Source organism: Catharus ustulatus, chromosome 5 (genome assembly GCF_009819885.2).
Source record: "Catharus ustulatus isolate bCatUst1 chromosome 5, bCatUst1.pri.v2, whole genome shotgun sequence".
In the NCBI taxonomy this organism is placed as follows: domain Eukaryota; kingdom Metazoa; phylum Chordata; class Aves; order Passeriformes; family Turdidae; genus Catharus; species Catharus ustulatus.
The window spans coordinates 68,683,484-68,701,897 of NC_046225.1; the positions used below are offsets into that span (position 1 = coordinate 68,683,484).

At 41.6% G+C, this 18,414-nt stretch overlaps 1 protein-coding gene across 5 annotated transcripts in view; it reads right to left on the reverse strand.

Moving 5' to 3' along the window:
- Positions 1-18,414, reverse strand: part of NSD2 (nuclear receptor binding SET domain protein 2) — a 99,164-nt gene that overhangs the window by 64,401 nt on the left and 16,349 nt on the right. For 3 of the 5 annotated variants that reach the window (XM_033059928.2, XM_033059929.2, XM_033059931.2), the window contains exon 1: positions 9,809-9,930. The exons of 1 other annotated variant lie outside the window; for it this stretch is intronic. The gene's annotated coding sequence lies outside the window, so the exon portion shown is untranslated. Of the gene's footprint in view, positions 1-9,808; positions 9,937-18,414 lie in introns of those variants that run through there. One more of the 5 variants, XM_033059926.2, reaches the window with a different exon arrangement.

The window sequence follows — 18,414 nt, forward strand, 5'->3', positions numbered from 1 at the left end:
CAATCCTTGCAGTGGCTTTGTACACATTTTCATACTAAAAAAACCCCAGGTTCTATATAAGGCAAACTATCTTGCAGACATTTTAAATCATGTATTAATTACTTGAAAATTCATCATCTGACAGGAGTCATGAGCCAAATGCAGTTACTGTGCATGTCAGATTCCTCCTTCACTGCCCAGGCCACTATAATTTATGTGATATTTATTAGTCTTTCTTCCACATCTGCTGTAATTTCAGAGATGCTTTTCTGGTGTGTCAGAAATAATGGAGTACTCCATTCCTTTCAGTTCTGCCAAAAGGAGGGAACTGAGTAAGTAACCACCAACAAGCATCTCTATTAAAGATCACTTTTGTTTTCCCTAAGGGTTTTCTTACTCTGGTGAACTACTTGGGACAGACACAGGGAAGTGAGGGAAGATGGGGAGGATGACACACCTCAATATAAATTCAGAGCAAGAGAACTTTATGCACAAAAGCTATTTTTATTACTTACAAATCAGGCTTTCAGTTGGCACTAAAAAGCTAATAGAAGGCTGCTGCTTTTTTGTGTTAAGATTGCTTTCTGATAAGTGTTCTCCATTGTCTCATCAATTTTAAGACAAAAGGTTATTCCTATTTTTAGATCAGAATGAGAGAAAATACTTAATGAGATTAAGGAGATCATAACACTTTTTTGCTAATACATTTGAAAACTTGAGTATGCTTACTCATATTGTATAAAACCCCTAAAATATCAAATAGGAGCAGGTAAGTATTTATTATCGTGTAGTACGCTGTAACTGTTCTTCACTGGATTAAAACAATGAAAAATTACTACAGGATCTAAACAGAATTTTATTTTAGAAGAAAACACAACTAAACATTGTATTGCAAATTTTGCCATAAGTAGTCACAATCCAGTTCTAGCCAGAAAATTCAAATGCATTATCTCTCATGAGGAAAACCTTTACTGTAGTAGTTGAGATAGAATTTTAAATAAATGTATCACACCTTTCTAAAAATTTATGAGCACCTGAAGTAAAAAACTTCATTAATCTTGCAGTAGATATAACAATATAAAGTACATTTTTAAAACTTTGTGAAAAAAGTTAGCATACTTACTACCCAATATTAATTGCCACCAAGTATTTTTTTTGGGGGGGGAAGTATCCATCTTTAATTTTTTTTTTATTTGCTTTTCTTTTCCTGATGGATAAATTTTCTGAACTTTATTGTCACAGCCTATTTTCATGACCCAAAATAATTATTCACAGCTTTCTTATCAAGACAATAGGTAATACCAACTTGTACATTTAAGAATTGCAAATGGAAAGCAATTTCTTCCCTTTAGGTGCCACTTGCTACTGCAGAAAACAAGGTTACAAAATGGCTGGACTTGCTTTCTTGTTCTTCCTTGGGAAAAGATTTTGCAACCAACCCTTTTTGGTGGACAAGGCTAGAAGATTCTGTAAGAGGATTTCTCCCTGTGAGTTCCTTTTCTTAAAAGCACAGAAATATTCTGTTTCCCCTGCTGCAGAAATTTAATGTTGTCAGTTCCACTACTGCTGCTGGAGGTGGGTGAAGCAATGAGGAACATTTGAGTAAAATTAAATTCTTCTAAGATGTTGTAATTCTGTCTGAAGAGACCCTACACATACCACTGTGGTAGAACCCCAGATCAAATAGAAAAAAAATGACTTCTCCTCTGCACATAAGCAGGGAGGAACACTGGTGCCTAAAATGGTAGGAACTAGTGAATATACCACCAATATTTAATAAATACCAAAAGGCAGCCCCTAAACCTGAGACTCTTCTGTGCCTTGGAGAGCTCCAAAGGGAATGGTCTCCCTCTAGCAAAATAGGACTCAACAATTCAATACTTCCTCACTTTAGATTTTTGCTCACCAATGAAATGATGTCTCTCCCTATCTTTTAGGAGGGCCAGAGTTGTGCACCTTGGGAACAAAGAACCAAACACAATCATGCAATCTCAAACAGCACAGCACTTCGGTGCAGAGTTCCTTATTTACACTGCTTTTTCACCTGGTCTAACACTGCTTTAATTTTCCATACCTTTTTTGTCAGCATCCCACTTCTACTCCTTGCATCACACTTTCAGGATCTGGATCCTCTGGCTTACATAATATTCACTGCAGCAGATAAACACACTGTAATCTGTTTCCTCTTCACTGTGGCCAGTGATTCTGCCCTTATTCCATATGTAGCTGTGACAGCATAGCAATTGCCTGAAGCTTCACCAAGAGAATCATGAAAATTTCTGATCGTGCAAACTCTGAGGGAATTGAAGGGAAAATCAAACGTGGGATGACACCACAAAATGTTATAGGTAATGAATCAAAGTGTTAACAAAATGTTATCTGCTACACCTCTACAGAAATCAGTGTTTCCCAGATCTGACCAGACAGCAACTAACTCTAATCCAGAGGCTACAATCATTTTGCTTAGATCCTGACAAATCTGCTATCTATCTATCACAGCATTAAAACCTGCTCATCCAAGTGGGTGCATTTTAATGCCACTGGAATCATTCTAGGAAGTGGCAGTGACACTTGGGGATATGTGAAGCTTTGCCAACACTATAGAGGCCCAGCTGTATGAACATAGAGAGACCATAATAATCCTAGAGCAGTATTTGGCCACATCTCCTGCTGTTTACAGAAGCAGCAACACATTGCACTCATAATGCACCTCTCTAATGTGGACAGGTAATATGTACAAATAACTGATTTCTTTCATCCAGGACATTCAGCTTCACATCTCACAGCATTAGGTGAAGATCTGGAGGGTAAAGTTCACAGGTAACTAATTCTGACTCCATGGCACTACAGAATTTTACTTACAGATATGCACCATTCACTAAAAACTGAACATCACTGAGTATAATGTGATGCTGGCCATAGTGTGCTAATTCTGATCCACTTCACACAGACCATAACCATCTACTTGCAATTACATTAGTAATTCTATCAATGTATTGCCTTGAGACAAAACACACACACAGAGGGAAGTGGCAGATGTATGCCAGGAGCACTCAAACAAGGCCTGAGACTTCAAACATTAGACACTCTTCAAACAAATCTAACTACTTGCTATGAAGTGGCCTTTCTGGTTCAGACATTACTCGAAGCATTTCCCTGTGCTGGAGCTTTACCATGCTCCTGCCAAAATGCATGGCCATAATTCTCAGGGTTCTTATTTTCTTTTTTATATCTTTTGCTACATCTACATAAAAAAATCTCTCAGAAAGTGATTAGTGTAACTGTTAGAGGTAAAAGGTCTGGAATTTGAGTTTTAAGTTTCAGTAGATAGCGTAGCTTACCCATTCCACTTGAAGACAGAAAGATAAAACACTTCCCTGTCTAACAAACCAATTCCTTCCTGCCCACTTTCCAAAACTTCTGTGTAGAGAGGTTTGCAGTGGATATCTCTTAAAATTTTTTGCTTTCCTTTCAGCACAGTACTAGCTTTGTGCATTACTTCACTGTCTTATCAAATTTAGCTCTTTGGACAAATTCTGTTGTACATACTTCTCATGGGAAAATCCAGTTCTGACTGTAGAAATAAGCAGTGTTAAGCAATTGCAGTTGCTCTCCTTACTTGCAGAGTTTCTGAAGGCTCAGTTATCACTACCATTTTGAGCTAGGCTTTCACCTGATGAATAGATATTGTACATGTACTTTCAGCTACACATTTTATGACTGGAACTTGTTTTTTGCACTACTGCTGAATTTCAGGCACATTCCACATTTAATCCCAGCATTTGTTTCTAGTTAGTTCTAGCTACTATAAACCAGCTTCTGATAGTCTGCATTTTGCACTCACAGAAAAATCACAACATTAATTTCATTCTAAAGTATTTGATTGAAAGCTGTTGGCAACCACTCCATATAGGGAAATGATCCATATTCACATTTTCACCCTACACTGTTCTACAAGGTTCATACTTTGGCTTAAATCCCTCTGGCTTTATTATCAGACTAGAATCTAGGCATTCTTTACTACAGAGATAACTCCCCAATTTAGATGTTTCTGAGTGCCAGTGCAGTCAGGATCTTTGCTCTCATGGCATCCCACCAAGGCTGGCAAGTTCCACAATTGATTTATCTGATACATGATCTTGGGAACCTCAGCTCCAGACACTAACCCAAGCCACAGCAGGAACATTTACACTTCTGCTTATTAGAATGAATAAATATGTGAAATGGGTCCCAAACACCACGACAGAAGGCTGCATTATTGCACATTCTTTCTAATGATTCTTTCATTCTTTACTTTCCGAAATATTTCAAATTACATTTAAATCATTTAAACATTTTACATTACATTTAAACTTTTTTAGTGAGATCTTCCATAACCTCAGCCTTTTCTCTTCGAATATCTCATCTGCTCCTTTGTGTATCTCTTGTTTACTATGGCAGAACTCAGAGAACAGAACAGAACTCACTCCTGTTATGTTCTTTGACTTTGGCAAAGAAAACATGGAATTCTCATCTTAGCCCTCAAGGCCAAATACGTTTGAAGATGATTTGTACACCCTGAGTTTGGCTCGGTTGGAGCGTGGTGCTAAATAACCCCAACACTGTGGGTTCAGTCCCTGTACAGGCCATTCACTCCAGCACTGGACTCAAGGGTCCTTGGGGGTCCTTTCTACTCAGAATATTCTGTGATTCTGTATAAAACACATTCTTAATGTGTATTTTAGCATGGATGTGAGATGCTAATATTTTAGTATTTGTATAAGACACAAGCCAAAGAGATTTCACACAGACAATTAAATGGTCATCTCTGTCAGCCAACAGAACAAGACATCCCTGTGCTTCTCCACAGAGACAGCAGAGGGAAAATGGTAAAACTTCTATGTAAATCAAGTTCAATAGCACATCATGCTGCAGTTTTCCAGTCATTTGCCACCTATGTATCCTTACCCAAAACAGGAATATAAAAGAGCTCCAATCTGTGCTGGGGAGCTGAATACCAAAGTTCAAAAGAAGATCAAATTGCTATCTTGCACCATGATAAAAATAGAACAAGTTAAAAGGATGGGAACAAAACTAGAAACAGAGCCATCACCTGTTGAGCAATCCTTGCAATCTAAAACATGCTTTAAGTCTCTTACACACTTTACTAGCTTCACAGTAAGTCATATATAAGAACCTGCATCAGTGGTGCCCCAGGGCAAAGTAATTTTGCCCAACATATGAAAACTCTGAAGTACATTAGGTTATTACTTCACTTTTCCATACTCACTAAGTGCAATTTGATTGCTGTGAAACATTTAAATACATTTTCAAACACCTACTTTCCACACATAGCTCATCATAGCATGGTACCACAAGAACAACTTCCATGCAGCAGGACTATTTCTTAACATTAGCAAGGATAGCACAGATCTTGCTTTTGGTTCAACCATGATTCACAGGTATTTGTTTATTGCACACAACATGCATTTTTAAAAATTCAGTTTATGTTATAATTTACTGTATGCTTTGGACAGAAGTTGCTTAATGAATGCACCAGAGAGTCAACAGATTATCTGGTGCTAAAGTTTAGAGTTGCTTGTCAGGAAGGTTAATGCATAGTCCATCATGCATTACTTATCATCACAAGATATTAATATATATTAGTATATATTCCTGTTCACCACAAACTTTGAGTACTTTGGTAGCTTGCTATTCAACCAAAGGGCAGCAGAATAGAGTGTGGTCTACGTTTTCCTTCTACATATTCCAAAAACTTCTCTTCCTGCTAATGCTAGAAAATATAAGTTAACTATTAGAGAGGTTGCCAAATGTGATAAAAACATTAAAAATAACATCTGATGTATCATTTTAGTAATTTCTGTCAGTGTCAAATGACAGGAAAAAGGCAAATATATTTATACAGCTACCTCTAATGACTGCAGGCTATAGAGAAGCTAATTTGAAGGTGAAGGGAGAAAATTTAGGTAGTTTCTCTCTTTTCCTTCAAAAATCTTCTCAGAATCAAAACCTTCCAAGTAACCATTAACTGTATGAAATAGTTGACTGATCCATTCAAACACCTGCATGACTTTACAACCAGCAGGGTGACTACTGGTACGTCAGCAAGGCTGCCCTTACCAGCCCCCTTTCTCCCAAGTTCTCTGCAATTATGCACCAAAGGAAATTTGGACTCACACGTCAAGCTCTGATGAGAAATTATTTTCTCTCTTCACTTCACCACCTGAGCACTTATTCTGGTGCCTTGTTCCATCTCCACTTCTCACTTACACCACCAAGATTCCAGTGCATCCTTGGTGAACACATTTCTCAAAGCTACAGCCTAACTGGAAAGCGATGCTCCCCAGAAACATGGGACTTCTGATTCACTCAGATCCTCTGAGTAACCTGGTCTAGTGAAGGGTGTCCCTGTCCATGGCAGGGGGTTGGAACCAGATGATCTTTAAGGTCCTTTCTAACCTGAACCAATTCTTCCTTCATCCTAAGGCTGGATTTGAAATTATACCAGATCTATCATATCTATTCACTATTGAAGTGACCATAAGGTCACTTCAATTCTCTCTGTGGGAAAGTAATGAAAGAGCTCAAATGGTAAAGCCACAAACAAAGTACTAAAACATGCAGTCATCATCTAAAGCATTATTATTAGTCCCACCCAAGCAGTTCTTTATTCATGCCTGACTACTGACAGTTAGGGAATCTGTTGTTTTCAGCAATACCTCTTAGTGGATACTTCTCACTGTGCAGCACACTGCTCTTGAGGAGAGGTTTAATTGTTTTTCCCAGAAAAGGCCTGGCCCTTTACCTTTCTCTATACAGGAAATACGTGGGATTTTCATGTATTAAACCATCTTCTATGCTGAAAACCTAAGAAATGTTGTGTAGTTATATAAGCAGGAACGAGCAGCGGTGACCAGACTGCTGTAAGAATTCTGTTTGTATCTTCTCCTCATCACACACCAGATCCTTGATGCAGGAATCTGAGCAGAGCAGGTGAACATTTATGCACATGGAGCCCCAGTGCAGTCAATAGGCTTTGATCGACCACAAGGAAACACTCACATTTACCAGGCTGGAGAAACGAGACCTCACTTGGGAAATGCACTGACACTGGTAGAACAAAAAGCAGGCTCAGTGCAAAAGTGAGAGGTGAAAGGGCCACAGACAACAGGACACTGAAAAACAATCTCCTCTTGCCGTTCCTCTGCTATTTTATTAGCACAGTGTTTGGGATACAAATTCACATGTATGTGTACGTTCACCGTCCAAATACTAGAAAGCCACCCATCAACAGACATTTTTGTTTCCAGTTGGTTTTGCTGTAATATCCAGTCTATTACATGCAGGCAGTAATTTAAATGCAATAATCTCACTACTTGCAAAACTGCAACTGGCGTCAGAAAAGGCACGTAGCCTACAGACACTAAAACACATCTTTTTAATTCTTACTAGCCATTTGTTGGATTCATATTGAACTAAAAAGAAATATATTTTATTTTTATTTTCCAACTTCTAAGCTACTTTAAATCTGGACCCTTAAAATATAATGACCTAGTTTCTTCTTACATTTTCAAATAATATTTGATAAAGTAGTAGGTTTTACTGTACTTTTAATACCTGCATTTTTCCAAGCATGTATGAGGGTGGATAGTCCTATAATCTTCACAAGAGCTAGTCATACAGTCTCCAGTAGTATTTAGAGCATTTATATTCACATAATGAAAAAACCTGTCAGATTTTCTGATGGTTGCATACTAGACAAAAATCCATGTATGATTTAATATATGGGATACGGTTACTGAAGCAATCAAAAATTGCATATACTCCAAGTACTGAGCCCTGAGTAGCCCTGCAAAACAGTGGCTTAATTCAATTATTTCATCCAACAGTCAAATAACCCACAGTCAAATTCACCATACTGTGAAACTGAGGAGTTTATTAACGTTGATATGCTGCATTTCCCAAGCAAAATTCCCACTGCAAACAAGCAAATAATAGCTTCAGCAATAAGTTTACAGATATTCTACTAACATACGAACATTTTGGTAAAGAACCAATTTATTCTTGCAGCTGAAGCCACACTTTCCATGTGTAAGGAATTTAAGGAACCTTATATGTATATATATATACATATACATATATTTATAAATGTCGGCTTAAGTCACCAGCAAGGACTCTTTGCAAAATCTATTACAAACTTCACTGCCACCCTAGTGTTTACCTTCCTTGGATGTATGCAAAGGCTAAAAGCCAAATATATCTTCTTTTTTTTTTTTTAAAGCAGACCTATTTAGCTTATTCAGTGCGGGGTGCACTAGCTCCTAAATTTAACCATCATTATAAACCAATCTTAATGCAAATGCCAATAAGAAAATATTCATGCACACAAAATATATGGGCAATGACTGATACTAGCCTCTTGCTTGCCTTATGTCGTTTGCAAGAAGCCCGTTTTCTCTGAAATCTGTTTAAATATGGTGTTTACTGTCTCTGTACTTCTACTAGTGTTTACTCCTCCTTTCAGCCGACATATTTAAAAAAAAAAAGCCAAAACCAAAAAGCAAGTATAAATACGTTCAAGAAGTATGGCAAATTCCCTTCTCCACCCCCAGAGCGGTAAAGCCACAGCAGATGAGCTGTAACTATGGCCTTGGGAATACAAGTTCCCCAGGCTCTTTTACCACACAAATATCAATTCAAGTTACAAGAGCCCTGTCCTCTAATACTTAATGAATATTGAGCCAAGGAGCCCGCACGCCTTCGCAGGAATGTTTCCTTTCCGTTTTCCTAACAAGGCTCTCCTCCCATACCGGTCCAGGATGGACTGCAGAAGGGTGTAAGTAGAAGGATCATCACACCAGTGTTTAGTGGAGGAATAAATCAAACATGGCTTCCCCCTCCATACATTTCCAGAGTTACATTCACTCCTGCTGCCGTACAATCTCAGTCCTACCCGGCGGGAAGGGGCAGGAGCAGCCGCCACCCCCCCTCGCCTCACGGCCACGGGGGGACATTAACAGCCTCACTGCCCCTCAAGGGGGCGGTTTAAACCCTGGGGAGGGCTTCTCTCCCCCCTTCCCACGGGTCGTGTCCCCCCGCTCCGGTTTTCTTTCTGATGTGCACTGATTGATCCCCCATTCCCCGGGGAGCGAGCTGGGACGGGTGGGCACCTCTCCTTCACCCCTTTATGCTGCCCCCGACCTCCCGCAGCGCCGAGGAGGAGGAGGCGGTCAGGGGGGAAAGGATGAAGCTGCAACAGCCGGGACTCCGGCTCGGCATCGCTCCTTTCCGCTCCTCCGCCACCCAAGAGTCAGGCCCAGCCAGCGGCACAAATCCTGCGGCAGCCTCCGGGGGGACGGGGGGCAGGCGGGGGGACCCGCGGCCCCGCAGCGAGGGCCAGGTACGGGGGGAGGAGGGGGGGTGAACAAAAAAGCCCTCCTCCGGGGAAGGGGGAAACGGGAGCCGCGGGCTGCCCGGGCAGATGGAGACGGCAAGTTTGAGGGGAGCGGAGCCTCGGTGGAGGGGGGAGTCCCCGGGGAAAGAGCCGGGGCGGGAGGGGGGCGCGGATGCCCCGCCACGGAACCCCCCGTCCCCCACGCCGGCTCCGCTGCGCTTTTGCCAGGCAGGGCCCGCGGTCCCGGCCCGGGAGGAGGCTCCCGGTGCCCGCGGCGAGGCGCGGGGCCGGGCGGCAGCATCCCCGCGGGCGGGCGAGCCTCGCCGCCGCCGCCTCCCGCCGCTCCCGCCTCCCGCCCGGGGCCTGCGGGAACGTGCCCCGGGTGCCTCCCCCCTTCCCGCGGGGGAGAGCCAGCCGCGCTCCCGGCCTACCGACCTGTGCCCTAGCGCATCCTTCTCCCCGGCGAGCCAGGCGAGGCGGCGGCGGTATCTCGGTGCCGGGGAGCGGCGGGAGCCGAGGCGACACAGCGGCAACAGCGGCGGCGGCGGCTCCGGCGGGTCCTGCGCGGCGGCCCCGCCCCCTCCTCCGGCCAGAACCAGCGCGAAAAATCGGCGGCGCTGATTGGCCGCCGCCGCCGCGCGGCCCCCGGAGCGGCCGTTTCAAATCCCCCCGCGCGGAGCCGCCCGCACGCGCGGCCGCCGGGAGCGCCGCCCGCCGGGAGCGGGGCCGGATCGGCAGAGAGGGGAGCCCGGCTCGGCTCGGCTCGGCTCGGCTGCCAGGGAAGGGGAGGCCACAGGGCGAGGTGGGGCCAGGCCCGCTCGGGGGAGCCTGGCTCGCCGCCCCCAGGTGGGCGAGAGCGCGTCCAGAGCCCGCCCACCCCCGGTGGGAAACGCTTTTTTAAAAACATCTTTATGCTGTTGTTATTTTTTATCTCCCCCGAGGTAGGGGGATGCTGGCCGTGAGCCGTCCCCAGGTGCGCAAGAATGCGTTAAACCCACCCTGCTTTCCCCCCTGCCCCCGCGAAGGGGAATATACAGAGGTCAGCGAAAAACGTTTAGTTTTAAATAACTTTATATTATTATTTGTCTCCTCCTGGCCGGCTGAAAAGTGCTCTCCTCGCCGCTGGCCCAGCCACCATACACGTGCGCTTTCTGAAACTCCTGATTTAAGCCAAATGTTTTGACTTTCCGTGCAACTGCACACAATTTGGAGGCTGTCGAATAGTTGTAAGAACCGAAGTGTGCCTGGCTGCGAATTATCTGGGCTGTCTCTTCTGGAAGTATGGCTTGGGTTATTTTTTTTTTTTTTAATGCTTGCATCAAAATAAGTACATGTGCTTGCAATTTGCCAATTGAAAACACAGCCTTTTTTTTTTTTTTTTTAAGGTTAAATCGTTAAACAGCCGTCATGTTACAATAGGAACAAATATTCTCATGAACCGTTGCACCAGATAATGTAAAGCAGGTAATGGCCTGGCTTTTCAAGCTTTCAATGGTTTAATAAAGGATTTATGGAGACTGACAACCTGTGTTTGTGCACAAGGCAGGTTGGTTCCTCGGTGCTATGGATACTGTATTAACCTGGTAGCTAAGGATCTGTCACAACTCCTGCCAAAGGTAAACAGATGATAATTGAGGGAGGGGAACACACCAGCATCATACTTCGTGGATAATGGTGAAATTAGGCCATCTGTTGCAGAAAGGCTCAGACTGTTTATTTTTTTACATGTTCATTAATTTACTTTCATATGTTAAAGTTTGTTGATGCTTTTAGGTGCGTGTTTAATGGTGGCTGCATGGCAGTTAGCAGTTGAACAGTGCAAATTTAGTGCTAAGTACTTGGTAATGAAAATCTTAATCATTAGCTGATTAAAACTTTAAGCTGAAGGTGGCTGGAGGAGATCTGTCTGCAGTGATAAAGGTACCTTAACTTGTTTTACGGCCTTTCTTTGAAAAAAATACACTATCTTTAAGGTGTTAGACAAACAAGATTTAGTTTCCGAATGTCGGTGTTTACAGCACTAAAGAGAAAGTGCCATTACATTTTAAATAGCTAATTTGGATTAGAAGTCGTGACAGTTTTATCCAGCTTCCTTTCTAAAGTTCAGTTAAATGCAGTCACAGAAAAACCAAAGATCCTTTCTAATTAAAAATAGAGACACCAGCATCAATACAAATAGAAGTACAAGTATGTGAATTCTGTTGTTTACCTAATGGAATATACAGGCTTGCTTTTCTTCATAGATGAACAATAAATCTAACATTAAAAGTACAAAGCATGGGTGTTTTTTGTTTCCCCCCCAAAACCCCCCAACTTCCATAAGAAACATTAATTATCAATAATTTATGTGATACAAATGCTTTATCTACGTTCTCTTGGGAATAAATTCTTTCTGCAGGCCCGATGACATAAATTCATCTTTATGTATAACTTACAAAAGAGAAACAGATTTTCATTTTGTACTTATCACTAATGCATAATATCCCACAGATAACACAGTTCCTATATTTGCCTTCTGTGTAAGTGGAAGGATTCTGTTATCATGGTCAAGGTGACAAATCTTCCTTAGTCCTTAAATTCCTGTAAATCACTGGCCTTGTCTGTGAGACCAAGATTTGCAACCTTGTAATTAGCTCCTGATAAACCCACCATGGAGATTTCCAGGCAAGCCTATGCTGGGAGTTAACACCTTTAACTGGAATACTACCAGTTTGTATTGTAGATAGACACTGGTGCAAACTTGTCCAATGTCTTGACCTTTTAAATAAAAATTGTGCTTCAGGTTTTTTAATTTTCAAAATGATTGGCTGCTTCCTTGAGCTCTTATTGTGGTAATAAAGATACCTCATTTTTCTGCTGCAGTACACAAAGAGGCTGGTCCTTTGCAAGGGGGTATAGTTATAGGACACTTCTGAAAACTGAGTTCAAAAAAGCTTTAACTTCTCAAGGTGTAAATGCATGTGCAGGGCAGAACAAGTTTGTGCTGACAAATCACAGACATGCTGCATTACACTTGAGTGATAGCTCTGAAAGAGTTGAAGGAAATGTCCTCTAATCAGTTTCTAGTAGTTACAATTTGCCAGTCTGAACTTCTTGAAGATTTTGTTCTTTCATTATATTTCCTTGTGATTTTAAATCAGCCAATGTGTTTTAGCAGTTTTGGTTTCAATGGCCTATCCAAGAAATTGCAAGGACGCACAACTAAAGCAAATAAAAGTATGCATTTATTAGTGACTCCTGTTTTATTTGGTGTCTAAAATTTTATTGCTTCTTACACAATGGATATTGTGTTGAACAATATCACAATTAATATCCCTCTTTCAACTCAAAGGCATTTAAATAAACATAGTGGTAGCATGCTGTCCTAGAACTATTTAAATATTTTGGAGATTATAAGTTAGTTACTAGGCCGAAAGATAACTTGAAATTCAAGCACTTTTTCAAGATCACTCACTCAGCAATAACTGAAGTCAGTGCCCCTGGCCTTAGGCATGTGCTGGAATTCTGAAGGTGAAGGAATTTTTGTTTTGCTGCCACTGCAGGGATGGTGAGTGCTGGACAAGCCAAGGCCTTGCGCTGCAGTTGCTGCAGTTCCCCTGTGTTAGGCAGAGGTCAGGAACAAGCAGTGTGTGTGGCATTGCTGTGTGCAGCAGTGCAGAGCTCCCTTCCTGCAGAGCTTGCTCAGTGCTGTTGAGGAGGGCAGGGGGCACATTTTGGGGTATGTGTTACCTTTAGAAGTGATGGGGACCAGCAGTCCCAGTGCTGAAGCTTTGCCATTCCCCTGGCAAAAGCAAATAGCAAAGAGTGCAGTTCCTGAGCACATTCAATCTCATTGTAGATCTCTGTGGCAGGAGCCTTGTGTCTACATTTCCCTCCCATATGGCTGCTAAGAATTGATTGCTTTCTAAATTCCTTTCTTGTACCCATTTTTACTTTTGTTTTAGGATTTTATACAATAATCTGTCTAGTACGTGTTTTCCTGCATGCAGATTATCTTGGTGGCAATGCTAACTCAAAGCAGTGCTAAACTGAAGTTATATGTGTGGTCCATGTGTTAATCAGATATTCCCAAATGAGTAGAGCAGCACAGCATGTTGGGGTGTTTATTGTACTAAGGTGTTGAATGAGATAAGTTCTTTATTAGGCCATATAGAATCTAGAGATGTAGTTTTTTCTTGTTTCACAGACTTTTCCACATATTAGGAGTGAACACTGAAGACATTACAGTTCAAACCACACTGCTAAAGTTAATGCTGCCCATTGTCCTGTTCTGATGTAGCATTGATGCAGAGGGACCTGCTCAGGGTTTTCCCTACTATCACCATGCACTTTGATGCTGGCAGCTGGGAACCCATCACCTGTGCACTGACTTTGGCCAGCAGTCCATGTTTTTCTTTGGATTAAGAGAGACTAAGCATTGTTTTCAACCTGTCTGAACCTATCCTTAGCTATGTTCAGTATAGCTAGACATGGACACTGATCTTCAGCATGTCAGTCTGTGTATCATCACAACTGTTATGAAAAATCTTTATCAGCATGTATGTGTTTGTCTTTGACCATGCAGAATGTTGCATGCTGTTTAATATGGACACAGGAAGCTGCTGAGCTAGAATTAAGAAACAATGAAATATGGAATTTAAAATCAGCATTTCAAAATATTTTACACCAACTGTAGCACCAATTCCTCACAAAATGATAGTAGTAAATGTGTTCTAGAGAATTTGGACATACATTTACTAATTAATTTGAATGAAAATTCGGTGAAAACGGTTACTTGAAAAATTTGACATGTATTAGAATAGCTTTTAAATTATCTTGAAAAATAGGAAGGTACAGGCTTTTCAGACTTTGTGTAACCCCATAAAAAATGGAGTAATGGTATTTTTTAATAGAAAGCTGATTTCTTGGGAAAAAGACAATAATCTACTTTGAGAATTTTAAATAGAATTGGTCTCTGTCCAAATGAGGGACATCTTAAATGCAGCTACAGTTAATGGCTTAAATACTGATCAGAGTAAAATATGATTACCTGATTAAAAAAACACAGTGAAACGTGAATCTTCTTCGTACTATGAGTTACACCAGCCTATTTAACAGGTATCTTAAATAATAGGAAAATAATGGAGTAAATGTCACTTTTGTTGTAAACACCTATTTGTGTTTGCATCATTTGTGTTGAGCAGAAGCAAGGGAAGTGTAATTGAGGGAGCAAAAGGAAGAGGAAAGTTGAACACATGAGGGAGTGAGATACATCTTCAGGGCAAGACAGAGGCCACGAGAAAGGAAAATTGAGGAGCATGTCCCTGCTGTTTTCCAGTGTTGGGATGATAAAAACCAGCTGTGTACCAGTTCTCAGCAGCTAACGTGCTTCAGCTTGGTATAAGTAACTTCAGTGAATCAATAAATTTATCTATAGAAGTTATATGTCTCTAATTATCTTCCCCACCACTATGACTTAATTTAAACATTGCTGACATTGAGAATAAAATAAATCTAATCTATGTAGAAACACACAGCTTGAGGATTCAAAACATATTAACTCTGCTATCTATTGATAGCATAGTGTTACTGTGTTTCTAAACATAATCTCACTTACAAGTACAAATTTCAAGACACATTTATAATCAGAATTAATATTTAGCACAAAAGAGCAAAAATATTGTTTTTTGCAATATGTTTGGCATGTGTTTCTAGATCTTACAGAGTTAAGCTTTAGTCTTAACAAACCAAGTCAGCTTTTGGGGAGCTGTAATATAGGTTTGAATGTTAAATTCTTCTGCATTTCAAATTGCTGACTTCTGTTAAATCTTCATGTAACTATTGGTCAGTGATAATCACAATGTGGTAAGTTATATAGCAATAGAAGTCTTGAAGAGTGGGTTTTTTTTCACTTTGGCAGAGAAGTGACTATTGATATTTCCACTCTCTGCTGGGGCCAAAGAATAAAGTTTGTCAAGGGTTGAATAGGCCAGATAGATAATGCTACTACTGTTTTCAGCAGATGCTAATGCAGTGTTTTATTTTGCACATGTATTAATCTTTGCTGCCTCAGTACAGAGTGGTGAGGGTAACTATGTCGGTCCTAAAGGTTAATTTCATTCTTTTTTAAGGCATGCCATTATTCTGTTAACAGTAATTGCTTTTTTTTTTGAATGATTAATTTGATCACATGAACTGTTTCTAATTATGTTGGTGACTGGCAATTTCCTGTACTGAGAAATTGTAGTTGTGATCATATCCTATTTACTCAGTATATAGGCCTTGAGAAAAATTCTCACTGACAGGCATTTTCAGAAATTGCCACTAATTTCAAGAACTGTTTGGAGACTTTACATAAGATGCTTAGCACTTATTTTACATTGGTGTTGAGTATGTGCAAATGTACTTGACAAATGAGGGCTGAAACAACTGGATGCCAGGCAGGATGAGCAGGTTTGCAAATGCAGGCCTATGTGCTAAATTGTCACCTGTGCTGTGAGAACTGAAAGGAGTGGGATGTGTTTCTTGGCACTGTACAATGTTCTTACCCCCGAGCTGGGTATGCTCCCTGCTGTAAGCCCTGTTGCTCGCTGCATTACTGTGAATGCGCCGGGCGTGCGGTGCCAGCGCTGCAGGTGCAGCTGGGAGAGCCAGCCCTGGCAGGGAGCGAGGGCTGCTGGGCTGCTGCAGACTCACACTGAGCTCCCCTGCCAGCAGCACTCAGCACTGACCCTGCCGAGGCACTGCTGCCTCCAGGCCAGATCTGCATCCCGTTCACAAATAGCAGAAAAGCATCAGGCTGTCTCAGCTGCGTTTACAGCAGCCGAATTAAACTGATTCAAATGAGGAATGTACCCAGCAGAGAAGAAAGGTGCTGGGCTTGGCCAGGGTGTAGGACACTGCCTCCCTGTGAAGATTCACCCACTCTGTTGTCTCATGCTGAAGCTGGGTATGGTTGTAGTACCACTGTGCTAAGAATAGCAGCATTCCCACTTTTGCAATTGCTACAGCAACTGGGTGCGTAGTGTTTGCTGAAGGGCTGATGTTATGTGCATCTTCTGGGTCTGAGCTCGTTCTTCAAAGCTGTTTGCACTGGTTCCACAGGACATGATAGATACTTAAAATGACATTCAGAATCAAGGGGTCTGTGATTCAAAGCCCCGACTTCTGTCTCACCCCAGAAGTGCCTCAGAGGGCCCAGAAGAGGTACTTCTGCCTCTTAGTAAAAGTATGCCACTGGTAACATCACCAAGAGCTGCAGTACCAGGATCCTGAAACTGAGCATTCTCTCTGGTAATCTGAAATTCAAAGCCTTCAAAGGAATGCATTCAAGGCCTTCCAAGTGCAACCAAGTGCTTTGCCTCAACATACCATCTTAAATACACGTGTTCTTTACTTCACCTACACTTGTAAACTGTTACATTTGATTTGTATTTGGAATGACTCTAGCCAATAGATGTATTCATCAATAAGTAGTCTCTGCAGCCCAAATCATGTATGCTCTAATACAGCTGTAATGCCCAGAGCCTGTGGGGACTCTGGTCTAGCTCACTGCAGACCTGCAGGAACAAAGAGCTACACGTTTTTAATATGTGCTACCTGATTTGCCTGTGACCTGTCCTCAAGGATTCTCACAGGCAGGCAGCCCGTGGCCAGACATGGACATGGCCCTCACAGTAAATTAAAGAACTCCATCAGATGTTCACTGGCTCATTAGAGTGGGACCTGTGATCCCTGCCCATTACACACAAGCTGCCTCTCCTGCTGCATATTGATTACCTCCTGATCACCTTTGCCACCTCTTAAGCTGGGGCATTTATCTGTTTGTGAATCAGCTCAGGCATCCCTGCAGTTCTCAGCCAGGTGTGCAAAGATAAACCAGCTCCCTTCCTGAGTGGATAGTGAGTTCTGCTTTAGTGTTTTGGGCCAGAGAGCTTCTGCTGCCCAGCTACAATCCATTGTCTGCCTTCATCTGCCTGGTGCTATCCTAAAAAATTATGAGGCATGCACTCAGAATTTACCACTTTGCTGACGGTACAAACAGCAAACAGAAATCTGAAGGATACTTTGGAGATGCTTTTTACAATGCAATATAAACACAGTGACTGGGCCTCTTCAGAAGTCTGTGGATATGTGCACATTGCGATCGTTGCTTGGCCCAGCTGATTCAGGAAAGAACCTAAAGAAGTCATTGATTCAATGGGAAACATTTACCCAAGAGATGCTATCAAACAGCTTGGGTCTCAGAATGAAATTCTACTTTGATAATTGTCAATATTCATTAAAAACTTATTTTGGCTTCTGAGAATTAATTTCTAGGTTGGTTTAAATAACCAGTTATCATATTCTTTCATTAATTGTATGTTAAGTCTTGAATATTAATTTTAAAATTAATTAAATTTTAAATATTTAATTTATGATCCAACTATATTTGCCCCTTAAAAAGTTCAAAGAGACTTCCAAGCCTTACATGTTCATATAGAGCCAGCAGAGGAGCCCTCAGCATGTGTATGTCCTGTAAGCAATATTGAAATGTAAATGTTAAATGATGTCTTCTGAAGGTAAGAGCTGTGGTTTTTGCAAACCTTTTGCAGTTCATGTGTGTGTACCAGGCAGACAAGCACTCTGGGGTTTGAAAGATGACCCCCTTTTGAACTATAAGCATCCCATCTCAGTATGATTCCAGGGAGAGAAGCTTGTTCCAAGCCCTTTGGATTTATGTAGGCCCTGTGGAGTTCACTGGTGGGTTTATTTGGCAGGTGGGCCTTATTAACCTGCCAGCAAGGGACTGTTTGACCTGCTTGGGTTTGTAGAGCTTGTAAATAAAGATTCTGTCAGGGAAGAGAGATTCTCTTGTGCTTCAGACTATTTATATCTCTTCTAACTGTGGCTGTTAAAGCTTATAAAGAAACAGAAGGTCTGGGATGTGAGACAGAAAACCCTGAGGGAGTTTTAAGTGTTGTATTTGGATTGCTGTGTTAATATCCTAAAATAAACACAGCATGCCAGAAAATGGGGAATATTTTTATTGTAATTATTATTAACTCAAAGACATGAATTAT